This window comes from Haliotis rufescens, unplaced genomic scaffold (assembly GCF_023055435.1).
Source record: "Haliotis rufescens isolate VD_foot unplaced genomic scaffold, xgHalRufe1.0.p SCAF_15, whole genome shotgun sequence".
Classification (NCBI taxonomy): Eukaryota; Metazoa; Mollusca; class Gastropoda; order Lepetellida; family Haliotidae; genus Haliotis; species Haliotis rufescens.
In genome coordinates, this window is record NW_025963835.1 from 34,483,552 (window position 1) to 34,505,657 (window position 22,106).

Here is a 22,106-nt window from a genome sequence, read left to right on the forward strand (position 1 = left end):
ATCTAAGAAGTATATACTTCAAAAGACAGCTTTTTGTGAATCTAAGTATCCACAAATCTGTCACTCTTATATCTTCAGTTAAACTTGATGTTATACGCAATTTGTCAATATATATGTATCAAGCGATGTTAGTTTGAAATTAGTTTATGTTGTATAAAACCGCTTCTTAAATGATGTACACTATTGGCCTGTTGCCTTACAGTTTTGTACGAATACATTATCGATCTATTTAACTGAAAAAGTTAACAAGACCAATAAAGTTGAGACCTCGTCAGCAGGCGGTGAAGATGTCAACTGTTTGTTGTATTTTACGTTGTGGGAACGTTGTATTTCTTACGTTGAGGGAACGTTGTATTTGACGTTGTGGTAATGTTGTATTTTACGTTGTGGCAATGTTATAATAATGCGTCCCTACAACGTTATTCTGTGTACTACCATGGACGTTGTCACAACGACGTGAAATAACTGTTACCAGGATGAAATACGTTGTGAACATTCCCCACTAAAATGTTGTAAAACCAACCCCAAAACATGTTCCAGAAATGTTTTAGAATATGCTTTAGTCACGTGAATGTGTATGATTCGAGACACCTTTTACCAATGTTTTAAAACCAGGGTGTCGAATAGCCCAGTTAACAGTTAGATCTTGTTTTGCTGACAATGTTCAAAAAGTAAAAACACCACTGAGCTGTTAACTAGATACATATGACTATAACAAAGGCAGACACCATTACCCTTTAGGCAAGTACTGCAGGAAACAAAATAAGAATGGCAGACATTGAAAGGGGTTGACCATATGATATTTTCTGGGGCGGGTCGGGTCCTGGAATTTTATCGAAAAAATATATTGTCACCGAAAATTCTTGAGAAAAATAATTCCGGTTCAGACTGGTGGAAAAAAATGCCTGCCACAAAAAGGACATGGATCTAGTTGCAAGGTGCTTATCTTCAGGCTCATAGAGTTAAATAAAATCATATATCTGATTTTGTTGCTGTGACCGAAAATATATGTAATCTCAATAGAAAAGTTCCAGGTCCCCACCTCCTTGAATATTAAATGGTCGGTCTCTAATCAAGTCCATATAGTATTCTTCAACTTTCAGTCATGCGACGTCACCATTCAACAAAGAACTCAAAGACACATTTGTGTTGACATTTTAATATTTTTAGATAATTGAAAATTTATACACTTTTCGAAATTATTGAATGCCAGAATCTTCTTTCTTTGATGTTCACTTCCACTTCCCTGAAATACAAACAGCTTACTAAATCTCAGGCAGGTATTTGAAAGATACTATATGACGAGAAACATTCATTTGGAGTAGGGCTGTTACGATTCACTCGCGTATTCGGTGAATCGAACCGTAACCATTCGTGAATTGAATTCGTTAGTCATGGCCACTAGAATCGAATATTTATGAATATGCTATCATATATATTTACATACCCTGTACCTAAAAATATCCATAACAACATATTATATGCATAGATTCTTTCAATGACAACACTCTAATAATATTTAATTTGATAGTATTGTTTTCACTGGTCATTGTCGCATTTGAGCAGATACTAGTACCTGGATAAGTGCAGTATATAAATGTATAATTTATTAATAATTAACAAACCATGTCAAATAAATTATGTTGTTATTGTTTCACTGAATATCATAAATAATACATAAACTGCTGACTTGTTATTGTAATTGTTAATTAATATTCGTATTCGTTACCCTATATTCGTGATATGAATCGTATTCGCCTCATAGTGTATTCGTTCCAGCCCTAATTTGGAGATAAAGCTTTATTAATATTCAAACAATAATGTATAATGCAAGTGTCTGATGGAAACAAATTTTAACATTCATTCAGAGACATCAAGAATCAGGTTGAATACAAAACGTGGTACGAGCATAGATTTATATAAATAGATCTACATTCTTAGCATTCACTTAAAGCAAAAAAACCAAAAACAATTAACATGGATATAGACAATGGAATGTAACTGTAAACAATTGTACTTACGTTAACATAATTCCAAGCCCAGGGTTTATTTGGTGTGTTCCTCAATGATTCAACATTCTTGATTTTATCTCCTGGAATGGTCGTGTAACATTTTCCCCCTTGCTACAACGAAAACATATCCAAAAAGGTCAAAACTAGAACTATATTCAATAAGCATACATTTAAATCTATAGTCTATCCAAAAAGATAACATACATTGTATAATTGCCTAAAATTTAGGAAAAACTGTAAATCTAAAGCCCCCATGTATAGCGTCCGATCGGAAATATCTCAGGCTACAGATATAAGAAACAAAATTATGAGTACCATCATAAAACAAACACCCAATGTAATTTGATTTCCATATACACCGGTCTGACAAACTGGTCAGGCAAACCAGTTATTGTTATAGTGAGCCACGTCTCACAACCTCTGTCAGAGTACAATGACACACAATCATGTTAGTACAAACATGGTTTGTTGGGGACCTTTTCTAAACCGGAATCCAAACGAGAACAGATATATTAGAGAGGCATTGTAGCTAATTACGACTCACATCTTCATCGCAGCGCTGTTTATATAGCTACAGTACGATTTCGTAGCGAGCACTGGATCTTACTCGTTCAGTTTTCGATCACCATCTCATTGTCATAAAGTTTCAGAGAACCAAGTATCATATGAAATTTATTTGTTACTACGTTTATTAACATAATACAGTTCAATATCGTTAAATATAATTCTGTAGTGTGGTAGCCTACGTGGCGACATATTGAGATCGAAAACCGAACGAATATGGTTGCTATCAATTGCATTGTATTTTTCATTGGTGCACATTCGCTTCACCAAGATAATCAACAAACGATGACCAACTCACTGACAATATATGGTGATATTTAACTTTTGACTATCGACTAGCTTATCATCACCAGCGAGGACAATACCGCAAACACCCCGTTTTAGTTCGCGACGAGGGACTCGTTTTACTTTTACTCGTTTTCATTAGAAAATATAGATCTAGTTATCGGAAAATGATGAATTGATTCTTTTTTTGAAACATAAAAAAATACACATGATAAGCGCCTTGCTAAAATAAACTTTATAGACAGCACCAACAACCAGATGATCCACATTTAGGCTACTTCAGTCAGTGCTAATTAGGCCTTTTCGAAAACAAGTATGTTTCTGTCTCTTCTCGAAAATACAATTTTTCATAACATCATTGAGCGCTTTATACTTAGGCTATAACTAGCAGCCTACAGAGAGTCGATCTGAAAATACTTCCATTGTTTTGATTCCCTCTCTTCGCTGTATAAGAGAAATCTACTCAACCTTTCCCATGGCCTGAATGAGCCACATTGTTTCACAAAAATCAAAGTCAGAAGATTAGTACATGTAAACTTTAAATAGTAATGATTTCAGAAATAACAAGGAAGAAATGGCGATAACTGTCAGTGGTCAGAAGGCGATGCATAAGTTAGGCCTATTTACAGAGCTATACGCTTACGATCGAAACCCGAACATAATATGACGGCCACAAAACGCCGCCAGACTGAATTCTGGTCAAACAAATACTGCTTGCCCTTGGTAATTACCCTTGGTATCCATAATATAATAACATGGAAATAAGTCGTGGGCCTCCTTCACCTCTATATACATCATGTTCTGTGTATGAAATATTAATATCAACACTGACGCTCAGTGAAAGTAACCGGCAAACTGCATTCTAAACCCCGCCACTTCTGAATAATACGATACATTTAAATCATTTGACCATCTGCATGTACAGAAACATATCAACAAGCGGAGACTGCTTTTGAAAAATTAACTTACCTCATCCAAAATTCACAGATCATCTGTCCAGTTCCAGTTGCTGCACAATCACTTGGTTGTAATATGTCCAGAGTGAGCTTGAACTAAGATGGCTGGTGACAACAAATCTTCCGCAACAATGGGACGTCATTCTGACGTCACTTCACGAGGCAACAGGCTAAACTTTTCAGCAGTCGCTCTCACGCCGCAAAAAATGCGCGCCAATTGTTTTTAACTGTAATATATTGCTTGTGGCAACATTTAGTAGACAGATAATTTCGTTAATAGATATATATGTTTAAAAAAATTGAAACTAAGAGATGGTAGATCTATAAGTGGTTTCATAAACATCATTTACAAAAAGTGTTGTAATGTCCAAAGCACAACGTTATCACAACGTTAATTTGCAACGTTGTTGTTACGTTGTGGAATAACGTTGCAATATAACGTAATACTAACGTTGTCATAGAGATACGCAATTACGTTCTGAAAATTTTAGTATTAAGAGATGAAAATTCAAATGCCGAATATACAGAAAGGTAATGCATTACTGCCTTGGTATTCTGACAAGTTCATGTTGATTTTTATAAAGCAGTTCTATTCCTTTATGACTATTGAAAAGCAAACACTATAACGTTACACCGATGTTTCAGAAACGTAGTTACAAAACGTTGGGCGATGTCCGATGCACACCGTTTTCACAACGTGAATGTGCAACGTTGTTATAACGTTGTGAAATAACGTTGCACGTTGACGTTATAATAACGTTGTGACAACGTTATATCACGACGTTACCAATCCACAACCTTTCCACAACGTTGTGACAACGTTGTGCGTTAGCTGGGTAATTAAGTTTATATTTGATGATAATGCGTTTGGATGACGTTCAAGTCCCCATGGCGCCCATGACTGAACGAGGCAGAGGCGAGGATCAACTCGTATCTTCCTAATAGTTGTCGCTTATCCCCAGGCGTTTGCGTGTGCTAGAACGAATTCTGTTAGCTTTTATTACCATTTACAAATCTGTAATATCCAACAAAAAGAAACTGGTGCTTACCTTTTGTGTTACAATCAATCATTGAAGGGGAGGGGAAAGGCAGAGTCAGTCAGTACAAGTGACGTGCCTCCAAAACGTGCTATACAGAGTTATTGTATCTGTATAATTCGTATCCAACGTAAAGCATCACCTCGGTACATTATAAACATTCATGTCACAATCAACTCGAAATTCACAGTAAATCACAACGTACAGTGTTTTATGACGAGAGCACTGTCATATTAGTTGTTTATAAAAGCATAAAAAACCAATGTGCGTGACAGTGAAAATTACGTTGTCTGAATCTGTGGGATTTTGTTAATATGGACAGTCAATGTTTTCCAGTACAGATACTATGGACCGTCATTTTTTCCCAGTACAGATACTATGGACGGTCAATGTGTTCTAGTACAGATAGTATAGACTGTCAATCTTTTCCAGTACAGATACTATAGACGGTAAATGTGTTCCTGTACAGATAGTATGGACTGTCAATGTTTTCTAGTACATAATTATAATATAGACCGTCAATGTTTTCTCATACAGATAATATAGACCGTCAATATTTTCCAGTACAAATAATATAGACCGTCAATGTTTTCAAGTACAGATACTATGGACGATCAATGTGTTCTAGTACAGATACTATGGACCGTCAATGTTTTCCAGTACCAATACTATGGACCGTCAATGTGTTCTACTCGGATAATATGGACCGTCAATGTTTTCTTGTACATATAATATAGACCGTCAATGTTTTCTTGTACATATAATACAGACCGTCAATGTTTTCCAGTACAGATACTATGGACCGTCAATGTTTTCTCATACAGATAATATAGACCGTCACTATTTTCCAGTACAGATACTATAGACTGTCAACGAGTTCTAGTACAGATAATATGGACCGTCAATGTTTTCCAGTACAGATACTATTGAAAGCATCTTGAAAGTCAGTATGTATATACTTCATCAGAGTTGTGTAAACTGCTTATGTTGAAAGCATGTTGAAAGTCAGTATGTATATACGTCACCAGAGTTGTGTAAACTGCTTATGTTGAAAACATGTTGAAAGTCAATATCAATATACTTCATCAGAGTTGTGTAAACTGCTAATGTTGAAAGCATGTTGAAAGTCAATATGAATATACTTCATCAGAGTTGTGTAAACTGCTTGTGTTGAAAGCATGTTGAAAGTCAATATGAATATACTTCATCAGAGTTGTGTAAACTGCTAATGTTGAAAGAATGTTGGAAGTCAGTATGTATATACTTCATCGGAGTTGTGTAAACAGCTTATGTTGAAAGCATGTTGAAAGTCAATATGAATATACTTCATCAGAGTTGTGTAAACTGCTTATGTTGAAAGCATGTTGAAAGTCAATATGAATATACTTCATCAGAGTTGTGTAAACTGCTAATGTTGAAAGCATGTTGGAAGTCAGTATGTATATACTTCATCAGAGTTGTGTAAACTGCTTATGTTGAAAGCATGTTGAAAGTCAGTATGTATATACGTCACCAGAGTTGTGTAAACTGCTTATGGTGAAAGCATGTTGAAAGTCAGTATGTATATACTTCATCAGAGTTGTGTAAACTGCTTATGTTGAAAGCATGTTGAAAGTCAATATGTATATACTTCATCAGAGTTGTGTAAACTGCTTATGTTGAAAGCATGTTGAAAGTCAGTATGTATATACTTCATCAGAGTTGTGTAAACAGCTTATGTTCAAAGCATGTTGAAAGTCAGTATGTATATACTTCATCAGAGTTGTGTAAACTGCTTATGTTGAAAGCATGTTGAAAGTCAATATGTATATACTTCACCAGAGTTGTGTAAACTGCTTATGTTGAAAGCATGTTGGAAGTCAGTATGTATATACTTCATCAGAGTTGTGTAAACTGCTTATGTGGAAAGCATGTTGAAAGTCAATATGTATATACTTCATCAGAGTTGTGTAAACTGCTTATGTTGAAAGCATGTTGAAAGTCAGTATGTATATACGTCACCAGAGTTGTGTAAACTGCTTATGTTGAAAGCATGTTGAAAGTCAATATGTATATACTTCATCAGAGTTGTGTAAACTGCTTATGTTGAAAGCATGTTGAAAGTCAGTATGTATATACGTCACCAGAGTTGTGTAAACTGCTTATGTTGAAAGCATGTTGAAAGTCAATATGAATATACTTCATCAGAGTTGTGTAAACTGCTAATGTTGAAAGCATGTTGAAAGTCAATATGAATATACTTCATCAGAGTTGTGTAAACTGCTTGTGTTGAAAGCATGTTGAAAGTCAATATGAATATACTTCATCAGAGTTGTGTAAACTGCTAATGTTGAAAGAATGTTGGAAGTCAGAATGTATATACTTCATCGGAGTTGTGTAAACAGCTTATGTTGAAAGCATGTTGGAAGTCAGTATGTATATACTTCATCAGAGTTGTGTAAACTGCTTATGTTGAAAGCATGTTGAAAGTCAGTATGTATATACGTCACCAGAGTTGTGTAAACTGCTTATGTTGAAAGCATGTTGAAAGTCAGTATGTATATACTTCATCAGAGTTGTGTAAACTGCTTATGTTGAAAGCATGTTGAAAGTCAGTATGTATATACTTCATCAGAGTTGTGTAAACTGCTTATGTTGAAAGCATGTTGAAAGTCAATATGTATATACTTCATCAGAGTTGTGTAAACTGCTTATGTTGAAAGCATGTTGAAAGTCAATATGTATATACTTCATCAGAGTTGTGTAAACAGCTTATGTTGAAAGCATGTTGAAAGTCAGTATGTATATACTTCATCAGAGTTGTGTAAACTGCTTATGTTGAAAGCATGTTGAAAGTCAATATGTATATACTTCATCAGAGTTTTGTAAACTGCTTATGTTGAAAGCATGTTGAAAGTCAGTATGTATATACTTCATCAGAGTTGTGTAAACTGCTTATGTTGAAAGCATGTTGAAAGTCAATATGTACATACTTTATCAGAGTTGTGTAAACTGCTTATGTTGAAAGCATGTTGAAAGTCAATATGTATATACTTCATCAGAGTTATGTAAACTGCTTATGTTGAAAGCATGTTGAAAGTCAGTATGTATATACTTCATCAGAGTTATGTAAACTGCATATGTTGAAAGCATGTTGAAAGTCAGTATGTATATACTTCACCAGAGTTGTGTAAACTGCTTATGTTGAAAGCATGTTGAAAGTCAGTATGTAAATACGTCACCAGAGTTGTGTAAACTGCTTATGTTGAAAGCATGTTGAAAGTCAATATGAATATACTTCATCAGAGTTGTGTAAACTGCTTATGTTGAAAGCATGTTGGAAGTCAGTATGTATATACTTCATCAGAATTGTGTAAACTGCTTATGGTGAAAGCATGTTTAAAGTCAATATGTATATACTTCATCAGAGTTGTGTAAACTGCTTATGTTGAAAGCATGTTGAAAGTCAATACGTATATACGTCATCAGAGTTGTGTAAACTGCTTATGTTGAAAGCATGTTGAAAGTCAGTATGTATATACTTCACCAGAATAAACTGCTTATGTATTCCAAACAAAAAAATACGACTGACTGAGACACAAAGACACATGGGGGTGCAACATGTCATGTTTCACAATATCAGTGACAACACTTGTTCCCCCTGACTGTAAATTCTCTGACAGTCCATTCAAAACCATCTTTATGCCGTTTACCTCCACCTTTTGCATTAAAGGGAAACAACACTCCAAGTTCGAAAGTCTTGAGATATGGATAGCCCTTTTCTTCGCGGATTCTATATTTGGATATTAATGACTATTGTTTCGACTGCTTCGATTTGTGTTCGGCGCAATTTCGCTGCGCTGCACGAAGCGACACCTGTGGGAGGATCAAAGAAAGAGACACCGTATATCACAACAAAGGTAAGTATAGTAACACTTTCATTGAAAATTCTACAACGTTGGAGGAGAGAATGCATAGCAACAATATGAGAACATAACTAAAGGAAATTGGGAAGGAAAATCTATATACTTTGAACAGAAGTGGATTTATTTCTAGGAAGATAAATACCACAACTCCCCGGGCCTAGGGGGTCAGGCTTGGTCTGTGGAACGTCGGTGGATGGTCTCTAATGAATGTAAATAATAGACATTTTAGGGAAAATGCAGTTTGGTACTTTGACTATGATATACTATGTCTCTGTGAAACATTTGTACGGGATCAAGAGGACATTAGTCTGGATGGATATGTATGGTTCGGTAATTATAGAACAAACCTGCATACAAAGGCTAAACGTGGATCTGGCGGTGTTTGGGTTCTTATAAAGACATCATTTTTATCTAGACATAAAGTTGAAGCACTGGACAGTGACCAGGAGGATGTGTTATGGCTGCGTTTGTCTTCTAATACTACAGTCGAGAATCTATGTTTGTGTGTAGCGTATCTACCTCCAGCCGCTTCTACTAGGTCACATGATGCAGAAGAAGTTTTTGATATTCTACTTCAATATGTTTATGAATATCAAAATCTTGGAAAAGTTGTCATCGCTGGCGACTTTAATGCAGGCATTGGTAGTAACTCCGACTACATCGAAGGTGTTGACAGTGTGGGGGAAAGGAATGCGATAGACGAGGGCGTTAATGCAGCTGGGTACCTACTACTAGACTTTCTTATAGACTGTAATGTGTGTGTTGTTAACGGTAGACTTGGAAACGACAACTTCACTTCTGTGTCGCATAGGGGTCGGGCTGTAGTAGATTACATTATCGTGCCTCATGAGCAGCTGAATGATGTGTCAGATTGTAACGTGCATCTTATGTCAGACGTACAGAATTTTACTACTCAGATGGGATGTGACTGTATTCCTGATCATTCTGTGCTGGATGTAATGCTAGACTTACTTGCAATTCAACCAGATTCTCAGTCTGACGATATGAAGCTGTCATCGGGTTGCTGGGATATACCAAGGTACAATGTAGCCAATATACGGGACAGTTTCCTGAATGATGAACATACTGCACGCAAATTACAAGATACACTTCAGAAGATAGACGATGCCCTAACACAAGGTCAAGACGATCACGCTGCATATGAGAAGTTTACTACTTTCATTAAAAAAGAAATGGACTTAAAGCTAAATAAGATAAAGACATTTACTGAGAAAAACACCAACAACAGGCATTATTGTAGGCGAAAGCCATATTGGACTGATGAATTACAAATGTTATGGGATGGGGTTGGTGTAAAGGAAAAGCGCTGGTTGTCTTTTAAAGGTTGTGTTCATCGTAAACGTGTTCTTAAAGGCGTTTTTCAAGATGCAAGAAAACTGTTTGACAAAGAAAACCGCAAGGCGAGAAGATCATACCAGCTACAGAAACAAGAAGAACTAATCAGTTTACAGAACATTAACAGCGGCAGAGGCTTCTGGAAAAAGATAGGTCGACTTGGTATAGCCAACGACAGAAAGTCTAGTTCCGTTATCCTTATGGAGGTGTTGATGCACGACGGGTCCGGGACCTGTGAGACTGACACTGTATTGGATCACTGGAAAACCTCCTACAGCACGCTTTATAACGGCAGTGAGAATACAGCGTTTAAACGTGCTCATTATGATGCTGTGTGTGAACGCGTGCGTAGCGGTACCGTGGAGTGTGCAGATTATGATCTGTCGGAGTTGAACCGCTCTGTCTCAGTCCAGGAAGTTGACCTTGCTGTTATGCAGATGAAGACAGGAAAAGCGGCTGAGGTAGACGGTATACCGGGAGAATTACTACGAAATGCTCATTGTATTAACTTACTTCACCATATTATTAATTATTGTTTTGAACATTCAGTGTCGCCGTCTCAGTGGGGAGCAGGACTAATAACTCCTATTCCTAAGGAGAAAAGTACCCCGTCAGATCCTTTGTCTTACAGGGGCATTACTCTCATATCAATACCCTGTAAAGTCTACACGTGTATACTGAACTGTAGGATACAGAAGTGGTTGGAGTCAAATAATATTCTTGTGGAAGAGCAAAATGGTTTTAGACCTAAGAGAAACTGTACTGATCATTTATATGCACTTTATAATATTGTTAATAACCGTAAAGCCTCTAAACGATCTACGTATGTCTGTTTTGTTGATATTAAGAGGGCGTTTGATAGGGTTAATCGCAATTGCCTTTGGTACAAGCTTATGTCTTTTGGTATTCATGGTGAAATGCTACAAGCTGTACAAGCCTTATATATGGACGTAAAGTGTGCAGTTAAGCTCAATGGTTTTATCACTGAATCTTTTAATGTTACCTTGGGCGTTAAACAAGGATGCAAGTTATCGCCAACGTTATTTTCCGTTTATATTAATGATTTGGTGTTAGAAATTAATAAGTTAAACTGTGGCATACCTATTGAAAGTTCTGTTATCAGTTTTGTTGTATGCTGATGATATAGCATTGTTAGCTGAAGACGAAGACTCGTTACAGAAAATGTTAAATGTTTTAAATATATGGTGTCAAAAATGGCGTTTGGATATTAATTCAGACAAAACCAAAATCATGCATTTCAGAAACAAATCTGTGGCTAGATCTGAGCGAATATTTGTATGCGGCAAATCTATTATTTATTATGAAAGCTCTTACACATATATTGGTTTAACTTTTAATGAGCATTTAGATATGCACAAAACAGTCCAGGTGTTGTGTAAATCGGCTAGCAGAGCTCTTTCTGCGTTGTATTCAAAGTTTAAACACGCGGGTGGCATGTCCTACGAAGTATTTAACAAGCTTTATAAAGCTCTTGTAGAACCTGTTCTATTTTATGGTGCTGGCATTTGGGGTTTGAATAAGTATAAGGAAGTAGAAATAATTCAAAATAAGCTTGTCGTTTTTTTCTAGGCGTAAGATAAAATGCCCCAGTTACTGCTATTAGGGGGGACATGGGCTGGTGTTCTGTTAAAGTGTCAAAGCATGGTGAATGCTTTAGATTATATTTTAGAATTCAGAATATGCAGGCCCATCATCTTCCTCTTATCATTCATAATTGGTCCAAAATCCGATTACAATCCTGGGATAAAAAAATCGTAAATATTTTAGCTCACTATAATTTGTCATATTTACCTTTTTGTGGATACAGCATTAAACAGTGTGTTGACCGTGTAAAGTGTTTCTTAACTGCTGAAGATTGTGATATGTGGTATACTGCGCTTTGGAATGACAAGAATAATCCAAATGGCAATAAATTACGCACATGCAGAATGTACAAATCATCACCTACTGCTGAGCCTTATTTATGTCATGTACGTTTTAGAGATCATCGAAGACTTTTAGCATCGTTTCGATGTGGTATTTTACCTTTACATGTTGAGACCGGCCGTTACGCCAAGCCACCTACCCCACTGTTGGATGGGATATGTAAATATTGTCATGCCAATCCTATTAATGATCATGTAAATTATGTTAAAGATGAATGTCACTTTTTAATAGAATATCCATTTTATGATGATTTAAGATACAACTTAGCTAAAGAAGCAACTTCAGTAGATAAAGCATTTTCATTATATGAGTAGTTTAGAAACGTTTCTTTTTATTATGAACGAAGAATCGCTCCAATGTATTTTAGCCAAATCACTTTACAACATGGTTAAAAGAAGGCAATTTCATTTTTAAGCCAAGTATGTATGTATGACTTGTATGACTGTTGGGGGGGGGGGAGACTTTCGAAGTCAGTTGCCCTGTATTCTGGCATACTGGCCGTGCGAAACCGGCCACGGCCGTGCTCCGCGCCTGCATCACGAGATATGTATTTATGTAAATGTGTCTATGGATGGATGTATATGTGCGGTGTATGTTAAGTATGAGTACGCGCCTCCGTGTGGCTGAAAAGTAGCTTCACGTAGGTATGTGTCCGTGTGCTACATTTTTTATTCTGTTTCAATAATTTTATGATTGATACGTTTTATAGTGTCTCGTAGGTCATATTTGCCGGATGTTATATTTTACTGTTTTGTATATATCTTATCACGAAGGGTATATAACATGTGACACTTTAATAAACAATATTTTCTCTCTCTCTCTCTCTCTCTCTCTCTCTCTCTCTCTCTCTCTCTCTCTCTCTCTCTCTCTCTCTCTCTGTATAATAAAGAGCTGCGGCCAAGCTGACATGTGTTTTTGTTGTTAATTGATGCACACACGGCTTGAAAGGGTAAAGTTATGCGTCAACGTCATATCATGTATAGTAACCGACTACATGGTATCCCTCCAGAGAGTTCAGGTAAACTAACAGGCGATAACAAACTTGGTAAAAAAAACTGAAATTCGAGATCAATTACAACTAAACATGATGACTACCGCCACCGAAATTTTCGAATTCACGTACAAAATGTAGGGCAAAACACTCATTTCGACGACGATAAACATGTTGTCTTCCATCTCAACGGTGAAGAAGAAATCGTGATTCATCGCTAAACCACACTCGTTACCAGTTCCTCAAATTCCAAGGCTGTAAGGTATGGCAACAACTCAAGCGTCGCTGTCGATGGATCTGTTGCAAACCAAGGACGATAACTGGTCTTCTGGGTCGGATTCCAGCCCCGCGAAGATGGTTCCTGACAGTCTGGTCCGATATCCTCCTCAAACCAGGGTACGTCCTGCAGTCTCCGTAGATGTGGCATTGCGATGACGTAGGTAGAACAGTCGAATATAGCGATCCTGTGCAGGGGTGACAGCTCTTGGTCGGCCGGTTCTCGGGCGGTATGCAGTGGAATTGAACTGTGCGTATCGGTCACAAAGGCGGCAAATGTTGCTGTGGTGGACGTTAAAGTGGCGTGCAACAAAAGACTGCGATTCCCCTCTTTGGATACGTCCTATGGCGATGTTCCGATTGGCAGCGCTGAGTCTCGGCATTTTCGAACTTGAAAAATGTTGACAATTGAATGACAAATGATTGGCTTATGCTTGCCTTTTATTAGCCACTACTACGAGCTACGAATGACCTAACTTGCACGTGCATTTTGCTTTACTGTTTTCCTCCATGACATTTTTGAACAAGTGTGGAAACAATGCCGTTTAAAACATTGCAAATCGACAATGGCTGCGTTTTGACGCTCCGTTTGTCGAATATCAGGCCACCAACATTTTCCAATACCATATATCCACTTTATATACCGGATGTTTTGTGTAATCAGGTTCAATGAACTACATACTACCTGTGCGTTTCTTTCTATGAAGAGTGTAATCAAAATAATACAGTTTATTTCAGCTGCCATTCTCATAAAAAACATCCCACTGCTTAAAATCTGCACAGCCTTGTTCTCATCTCCAGTCTACACCAATATCCCGTTCCAAACTTTAAAACTGCCCTCATCCAGCTAAATTATTGATAAAAAAAACTAATTCACAATGACCTTTTCTTCTACCCACCTCATGCTACCCCTCATCGTGGTGGTATTACAGTAAAACTGCAATGGACTCTTCTCAAATGGGCATGAGCTTAAGGCACTCACAGCCCTAAACAAAATCCAACCACTCATTATTGCCGTCCAAGAAACTAGAATATCAGCCAAAAGTGCCTTCAAAATACCAGGCTACGATTTCATTTGTCATAGTCTGTGAGCCAGACCTCATTTTGCATATAGCGGTTCCACCTAAGGTGGCAATATCTCAATATGATTTCTCGAAAGATATATATATATATACATAGATGAAAAAACTCACTGGAAAGATGAATCGCTTTTCAAGCAATAGTCATAGGCAGGGGTCACATTTCGTGACCTTTTTGACCTCTGTGACCTACATAACTACCTTGTATTACGTATACCAGCGTGTAGAGGATCTGGCTACCAACATTGTGAGACTTTCTGTAGTACCCTAAACACTTGCAAACAAAATACAAGGACCTTTTGGGGAAAAATAACGCCATAAAGGGAATTTCAAAATCACCCATTATACCCAGCAACTTGAATTTATCTTCAAACAAAGAAAAAGATAATGCTATTTCAGCCCACCTTTCTAAGACCAGCAGCTCCATGAACCACCCACAGCATTCCAAAACATCATTAAAAAATCCCCCTAAATACACCCCCAAACCAGCAGGTATACACCTAATAAATACCAAACATTGAGCATACATAAAGTACAAACAGTAATCAAAAACAAAACAAAACAGCCTCAGCCATAGGTCTAGGCAACAGTTATATCATCTTAAATCCTATTCCGAACAAAATACAAAATTTATTATTTCAAACGTTTCAATGACAATGACATTTTCCTGGATCACTCTCTTAACACAAGCGCAAACGATCACGGAGAAGGCAGTGGTCGTATAAATAAGATGGATCACAACAGTACTCATATTTTCTTACAATATCAAAGCTATAACCGGCGACATTAGCAAGTACAAATCATAATGGTTTTTAAAAATATTTTTCGTCAGGAAATCAAAATTGTTCTTCCAACTTCAGCTAGACACGGGTCCTCCTTTGGACAAGAGTTTGTTCCCTCGAAATGTTTTGTTTGTTTGGTTGTTTTTTTTGTTTAACGCCACACTCGCCACATACGCAATATTTCATCTATATGACGGCGGTCTGTAAATAATCGAGTATGGACCAGACAATCCAGTGATTTACATCATGAGCATCGATCCACGCAATTGGGATCGAAGACATGCATCAACCAAGTCAGCGAGTCTCCACCCGAACCCGTTTGTCGCCTCTTACGACACGCATAGTCTCCCCCCTCGAAATGAGTGAATAGAGGCAGAATACATCCCTTATACCCCGCTTCCAAGCAAAAAGCTTCCGAGTCAATGAAAGTCAAGTGACATACAGTATAAGCTTACCTCCGCTCAATCGAACAGCTGTTTTTCTATATATTTTTAATTTGTATTTATTCATTTACAATGTCATATTCAACATGTCGGTTAGATAAATTCGTGTAAGCAGATTCACTCGGGGTACATAGGGCTCGTGGTATACAACCTAACAAGTGACGCATAAAACCCCATGTGATCCTGCTAAATGTATTGTGTATTATACAAGCACGCTCTCAGACAAGCACGAACATACGTGGTCCCTCATGCCATGCGAGACTTTGTCTGTCGTGTGTTAATCCTTCAAGTACTAGTCAGACCTGCCGATGACCTGTACATGACCTTAAATGAGTATGAAAACGCCAGCGAGTCACGCGGGAACTCGCCTCAATTTGACCTGGTCCCTCACATGACCTGTGCGCCCCTTTGGTCGTGTCAGGACTGGCTGACCCTGAGTTCAAAGGTCTGATTACGATCCTTGATTTTGTCGGTTTGTTTCCTGTGTTCAACCATAAGTGGCAAACCTGCATCACTTCCATCTTTCCTCTGGGAACAAATGTCGGGAAAGACAGTTACATAACTGATGAGGTGAATGGGGGTTTAACGTCGCGATCAAAATTATTGCACTCATATAGAGACGTGCATGCACGTGTGTGTATGTGTGTCTGCTTGTACTGGTTGGTTTTTAAAGTCCTAGCCCACTGAGATGCAATGTCGCTGTTAAACATGAATACCCCACTCAGACACAGCATACTGACTCCAAGCCGACCAGTCCTTGTGTATTGCCCATTGCCGAATGCCAGGCAGGGTAACAACAAGTACCGTCTTTTAACGTAGTTTGGTATGACGCGGTCTGGGATAGAACCATCGACCTACCGCTCTCCGAACAGATGCTCTAGATCTATCCTCTAGTCTTAATCCAAACGACCCGTGTATATATATGTATATTCATAAGCAAAAGTAACTGTACGTGAGATCAGGTTCTCTCTTGTGATTTCTTAGAAGCACGCAAATGTCATTATCTCTTTTACTATGAATTTTATTAATTGTACTGGTATTTCTTCGTCTGAAGATGGCCACACTCTTCCTAATTTTATATTTTCTCATTAAAATATAAATACGTGTAAAATTTCAAATTCAACTTCTATTAAGCCAAGCAATGTCTTTTGTGTAATTGGGATAAAATAAAGTGAACAATCACTGCAAGACTGGTATACATGAAACATGTCTATCTTTATTAATGACCTAGCACCCATGAAGATCCGGCGACTACGGTTGAAGTAAGAGGCGACTAGCCTGATAGGGTAGTCAGGCTCGCTGATTTAGTGGATGCATGTCATCGTATCCCAATTGCGTGGATCGATGCTCATGTCAAACAAACAAACAAACAAACAACCGGTTTGCCCGAGCCGAGTTGCCCTGTAAGTCACAACTTACACTGATACACTGAATCTCGTGAGTGACGGAAGGGCCAGGGTGTGACAGAAGGTTACTGCAGATGGGTATATCGAGATCTACATGAGATGTACCGTGATTTAGTTGTCCAGGCTACACAGACAACCGATGTCAACATGAATCATGGAGCCACTTACCGTTCTGCCTCTCACTGATGTTCTACACAGCCATCGTTGTGAGGAAAGCCAAGCTCCAGTCGCCTGTGAATACAGGGTCTTCTGTACAGTGCAGGTTTATGTACAACATTGAGAACCTGTCCTCATACTGACACGGGCACCTGCTGCCTCTGTACCGTACTGTCTCCAAACGACACCCGTGTCCTCATATAAACAATGTTGCAATTCATATCCGAACCAATACATGCATAACATACGCATTTATGTATAACAGGAGCCATGCCACGATGACACATCATGACTTATGTTACAACAAGAACAAGTCATGACAACACATCATGAATTATGTTACAACAAGAACAATTCATGACGACCCTTCATCAATCTTGTAACAAGAGAAGCAATTTCTGACGACACATCATGACTTATGTTACAACAGCAACAATTTCTGACGACACATCATGACTTATGTTACAACAGCAACAATTTCTGACAACACATCATGACTTGTGTTACAACAGGAACAATCTCTGACGACACATTATGAACCATGTTACAACAGGAACAATTCTATGACGCCATTATGAACCATGTTACAACAGAAACAATTCTATGACGCCATTATGAACCATGTTACAACAGGAACAATTCTATGACGCCATTATGAACCATGTTACAACAGGAACCATTCTATGACGCCATTATGAACCATGTTACAACAGGAACAATTCTATGACGACATTATGAACCATGTTACAACAGGAACCATTCTATGACGACATTATGAACCATGTTACAACAGGAACAATTCTATGACGCCATTATGAACCATGTTACAACAGGAACCATTCTATGACGACATTATGAACCATGTTACAACAGGAACAATTCTATGACGCCATTATGAACCATGTTACAACAGGAACAATTCTATGACGCCATTATGAACCATGTTACAACAGAAACAATTCTATGACGCCATTATGAACCATGTTACAACAGGAACAATTCTATGACGCCATTATGAACCATGTTACAACAGGAACAATTCTATGACGCCATTATGAACCATGTTACAACAGGAACAATTCTATGACGACATTATGAACCATGTTACAACAGGAACAATCTCTGACGACACATTATGAACCATGTTACAACAGGAACAATTCTATGACGCCATTATGAACCATGTTACAACAGAAACAATTCTATGACGCCATTATGAACCATGTTACAACAGGAACAATTCTATGACGCCATTATGAACCATGTTACAACAGGAACCATTCTATGACGCCATTATGAACCATGTTACAACAGGAACCATTCTATGACGACATTATGAACCATGTTACAACAGGAACCATTCTATGACGACATTATGAACCATGTTACAACAGGAACAATTCTATGACGCCATTATGAACCATGTTACAACAGGAACCATTCTATGACGACATTATGAACCATGTTACAACAGGAACAATTCTATGACGCCATTATGAACCATGTTACAACAGGAACAATTCTATGACGCCATTATGAACCATGTTACAACAGGAACAATTCTATGACGCCATTATGAACCATGTTACAACAGGAACAATTCTATGACGCCATTATGAACCATGTTACAACAGGAACAATTCTATGACGCCATTATGAACCATGTTACAACAGGAACAATTCTATGACGACATTATGAACCATGTTACAACAGGAACAATTCTATGACGCCATTATGAACCATGTTACAACAGGAACAATTCTATGACGACATTATGAACCATGTTACAACAGGAACAATTCTATGACGCCATTATGAACCATGTTACAACAGGAACAATTCTATGACGACATTATGAACCATGTTACAACAGGAACCATTCTATGACGACATTATGAACCATGTTAAAACAGGAACAATTCTATGACGCCATTATGAACCATGTTACAACAGGAACAATTCTATGACGACATTATGAACCATGTTAAAACAGGAACAATTCTATGACGCCATTATGAACCATGTTAAAACAGGAACAATTCTATGACGCCATTATGAACCATGTTACAACAGGAACCATTCTATGACGACATTATGAACCATGTTACAACAGGAACAATTCTATGACGCCATTATGAACCATGTTACAACAGGAACAATTCTATGACGCCATTATGAACCATGTTACAACAGGAACAATTCTATGACGCCATTATGAACCATGTTACAACAGGAACAATTCTATGACGCCATTATGAACCATGTTACAACAGGAACCATTCATAACCATCGAATGTACTAGGAGTGAGAATGTTTTACGCCGCTTTAGACAATATTCCAGCTATGTCATGGAGGGTGGACCTCAGAAATAAGCTTCACACGTTGTACCCATTTAAGGTATCGAACTAGGCCTCAGGCTAGACGAGCGAACTGTTTAACCATACTAAGCCGGTGTGCAGCAATGAAGGAAAACACGGTAATGGTTGGTGTAAAGATGTGTAGAGCTTAGACCTTATCTACCAATCGTCCGTATCCCGGTGTCACAGCTATTGTCTATCTGGGTCCGTGGTTCACACAATTCCCCAACACTTTCCATGCTGCACCCCCAAGAACATGGTTTACAGCCCGTTGTTGTGTCAGTGGCAGCAGTAGAGACTGTTGTTGTTGCTGCTGTGACAGCAGTAAGACTGTTGTTGTTGTGTCAGTGGCAGTAGTAGAGACTGTTGTTGTTGTGTCAGTGGCAGTAGTAGAGACTGTTGTTGTTATGTCAGTGACAGTAGTAGAGACTGTTGTTGTTATGTCAGTGACAGTAGTAGAGACTGTTGTTGTTATGCCAGTGGCAGTAGTAGAGACTGTTGTTGTTATGCCAGTGGCAGTAGTAGAGATTGTGTTGTGTCAGTGGCAGTAGTAGAGATTGTGTTGTGTCAGTGGCAGTAGTAGAGACTGTTGTTGTTATGCCAGTGGCAGTAGTAGAGACTGTTGTTGTTGTGTCAGTGACAGCAGTAGAGACTGTTGTTGTTGTGTCAGTGGCAGTAGTAGAGACTGTTGTTGTTATGCCAGTGGCAGTAGTAGAGACTGTTGTTGTTGTGTCAGTGACAGCAGTAGAGACTGTTGTTGTTCTGTCAGTGACAGTAGTAGAGACTGTTGTTGTCGTGTCAGTGGCAGCAGTAGAGACTGTTGTTGTCGTGTCAGTGACAGCAGTAGAGACTGTTGTTGTTCTGTCAGTGACAGTAGTAGAGACTGTTGTTGTTATGCCAGTGGCAGTAGTAGAGACTGTTGTTGTTGTGTCAGTGACAGCAGTAGAGACTGTTGTTGTGTCAGTGACAGCAGTAGAGACTGTTGTTGTTGTGTCAGTGGCAGTAGTAGAGACTGTTGTTGTTATGCCAGTGGCAGTAGTAGAGACTGTTGTTGTTGTGTCAGTGACAGCAGTAGAGACTGTTGTTGTTCTGTCAGTGACAGTAGTAGAGACTGTTGTTGTCGTGTCAGTGGCAGCAGTAGAGACTGTTGTTGTCGTGTCAGTGACAGCAGTAGAGACTGTTGTTGTTCTGTCAGTGACAGTAGTAGAGACTGTTGTTGTCGTGTCAGTGGCAGCAGAAGAGACTGTTGTTGTCGTGTCAGTGGCAGTAGGAGAGACTGTTGTTGTTGTGTCAGTGACAGCAGTAGAGACTGTTGTTGTGTCAGTGACAGCAGTAGAGATTGTGTTGTGTCAGTGGCAGCAGAAGAGACTGTTGTTGTCGTGTCAGTGGCAGTAGTAGAGACTGTTGTTGCTGTGTCAGTGACAGCAGTAGAGACTGTTGTTGTGTCAGTGACAGCAGTAGAGACTGTTGTTGTTGTGTCAGTGGCAGTAGTAGAGGCTGTTGTTGTTATGTCAGTAGCAGTAGTAGAGACTGTTGTTGTGTCAGTGACAGTAGTAGAGACTGTTGTTGTTGTGTCAGTGGCAGCAGAAGAGACTGTTGTTGTCGTGTCAGTGACAGCAAAAGAGACTGTTGTTGTCGTGTCAGTGGCAGTAGTAGAGACTGTTGTTGTTGTTGCTGTTGTTGTGACAGCAGTAAGACTGTTGTTGTTGTGTTAGTGGCAGCAGTAGAGACTGTTGTTGTCGTGTCAGTGGTAGTAGTAGAGAATGTTGTTGTTGTGTCAGTGGCAGTAGTAGAGATGGTGTTGTTGTTGTTGTGACAGCAGTAAGACTATTGTTGTTGTGTCAGTGGCAGCAGTAGAGATGGTGTTGTGTCAGTGGCAGCAGTAGAGATTGCTGTTGTTGGCGTGTCAGTGGCAGTAGTAGAGACTGTTGTTGGCGTGTCAGTGGCAGTAGTAGAGACTGTTGTTGTTGTGTCAGAGACAGCAGTAGAGACTGTTGTTGTTGTGTCAGTGACAGTAGTAGAGACTGTTGTTGTGTCAGTGGCAGTAGTAGAGACTGTTGTTGCTGTGTCAGTGACAGCAGTAGAGATTGTTGTTGTGTCAGTGACAGCAGTAGAGACTGTTGTTGTTGTGTCAGTGGCAGTAGTAGAGATGGTGTTGGGTCAGTGGCAGTAGTGAAGACTGTTGTTGTGCCAGTGGCAGTAGTAGAGACTGTTGTTGTTGTGTCAGTGGCAGCAGAAGAGACTGTTGTTGTCGTGTCAGTGACAGCAAAAGAGACTGTTGTTGTCGTGTCAGTGGCAGTAGTAGAGACTGTTGTTGTTGTTGCTGTTGTTGTGACAGCAGTAAGACTGTTGTTGTTGTGTTAGTGTGAGCAGTAGAGACTGTTGTTGTCGTGTCAGTGGCATCAGAAGAGACTGTTGTTGTCGTGTCAGTGGCAGCAGTAGAGATGGTGTTGGGTCAGTGGCAGTAGAAGAGGCTGTTGTTGTCGTGTCAAGGGTAGTGGTAGTCAAGTTACGGGGCGAGGAAGGTCCAGACCTCTTTATCACCTTACTTGT

At 38.7% G+C, this 22,106-nt stretch overlaps 1 protein-coding gene across 1 annotated transcript in view; it reads right to left on the reverse strand.

The window, feature by feature from the left end:
- Positions 1-17,304, reverse strand: part of LOC124151873 (solute carrier family 13 member 2-like) — an 81,199-nt gene extending 63,895 nt beyond the window's left edge. Inside the window, exon 1 of the mRNA XM_048396495.1 lies at positions 17,208-17,304. The gene's annotated coding sequence lies outside the window, so the exon portion shown is untranslated. The remainder of the gene's footprint in view (positions 1-17,207) is intronic.
- Between the last annotated feature and the right edge of the window lie 4,802 nt (positions 17,305-22,106).